Source organism: Poecilia reticulata, linkage group LG3 (genome assembly GCF_000633615.1).
Source record: "Poecilia reticulata strain Guanapo linkage group LG3, Guppy_female_1.0+MT, whole genome shotgun sequence".
Lineage (NCBI taxonomy): Eukaryota > Metazoa > Chordata > Actinopteri > Cyprinodontiformes > Poeciliidae > Poecilia > Poecilia reticulata.
In genome coordinates this window covers 30,314,531-30,316,211 of record NC_024333.1, presented here as the reverse complement: position 1 = coordinate 30,316,211, position 1,681 = coordinate 30,314,531, and the positions used below count along the sequence as shown (strand labels likewise).

The following is a 1,681-nucleotide window of genomic DNA, read 5'->3' as shown; positions in this document are numbered from 1 at the left end:
CACCACCTCCCTCCCCAACCCATCCCCTCTGTTTTCTAGGACAGAGCAGCGCTTCAATGGTCGCTCCCATATGGGCGTTGGTAGAGCCATTGAGGTGACCACCAACTTTTGAATAGGAGAAGACGCTTTTCAGAATGATACAATGCCTCCAGGAGTAAGGGGAACCATTAAACTATGGACACAGCCAGGGACGACCAGCGAGCCCTCGGTGGGTGTAATATATGGGAGGAGGATGGATGTGGGGGGCGGGGGGGGGAGGGGGAGATGACAAAAGGATCCTCTCTCTGTGGAGGCGCGCAGGCTATAGTGCTCCGGCATTGTGCGTTACGAGGATCCTAGTCAACAGAGCTTTGAGTCCAGTGTGTTAACCCTTATCCACTACCATCATTAATCACGTCCCCCGGCCAGCTACACGCCAGTCAGGATTTCTGTCTTCAATTGGAAACAAATGAGTGAGGAGAGAGCATGCAACCCCCTGAACAACCCGAAATAGGGCCAATCTATTCACTGCCCCTGCTTGTCCGCGGTGGGCCCAAAGGCCCCTTCAGATGCAGGGCGAGGCTTATCGACTAATGTCTGTCTTGTTGTTGGACATCATTATCACACCGAGAAGTTAATGCGAAATTAAGCAGCGGGTGAGCCATTGGAGGGAGGTTTATGTAATATCTCAACGATACGGATCTCTGGCGACAAGACGTGCGTTTTTTTGTTGTTGTTTTTTTTTGTTTTTGTTTTTGTTTTTTTATTTGCACTGACGTTGGAACAAGTGTGGATCCATCCCTGCACAAGCCACATCAAATAAAATGTGTCTATTTGATGATGGATTTAAAATKATCTGTAAGCAAAAATTTTTGACGTGTTCACTTGGGCCTGAATGTAGAGCAAATGTTTCAATATGTGAGTCAGTGGAGGACATCTGATGTTACTTGACAATTTCCCCTGCTGCATAATGGACAAGGTATTCATCTATAGACCGACAGTTTGTGTCCGCGCTATTTGTTTCTTCGCTCCGGATAATCCACAAAAAAGAGCGAATGTGCAGCTATTATCCGTCTGCCAGACCCACTGACGCTCGGAAGGGATTTTGTTTTCTTTATAAAAGCGCTGGGAAATAAACTCATTCTTTAGTATCGCGGTGTCTCAACCAGTCAGGCGGAAAAGCAGCAGCAGCAGAAGAAGAATAAAAAAAAAATAAAAAAAAGGGAGATACCGAACCAATTGCGGCACCTTTCAGCTGCTCAGGCTGGATCAAAACACTCTTGAGAAACCGCTTAAAACTGAAAGAGAAAGTGAGAGACTAAATCCTATAGACGGGATTTGGAGCCATATAGGCAGCGAAGGAGAAGGAGAAAGGGATGAAAGAGGGAGATCGGCACCGAGGTTTTTATTCGTCAGTCTTTGGGATATAGAGCTGTCTTCTGTTTGGGGCCCCTGTCACTCTACATGTAACCTTTCTGTGTGTTCGGTCCGCTTGACTGATGGAAAACATATTTTAGCTCCCCTGAGACAAATACTTGAAGGGTCGGTGATAATATGAACGGCATAGATTATTATTATTATTATTATTATTATTATTATTATTATTATTATTATTATTATTATTATTAGTATTATTATTATTATTATTATTATTAGTGAGGTTAATTAATATATTGCCATATCTTATATAGAATGTTATAAT

General features: G+C 43.5%; 1 protein-coding gene across 1 annotated transcript in view; it reads right to left on the bottom strand.

Annotated features, from left to right (window-relative positions):
• Nucleotides 1-1,681, bottom strand: part of pax6b (paired box 6b) — a 19,004-nt gene that overhangs the window by 5,859 nt on the left and 11,464 nt on the right. The gene's annotated exons all lie outside the window — the stretch shown is intronic.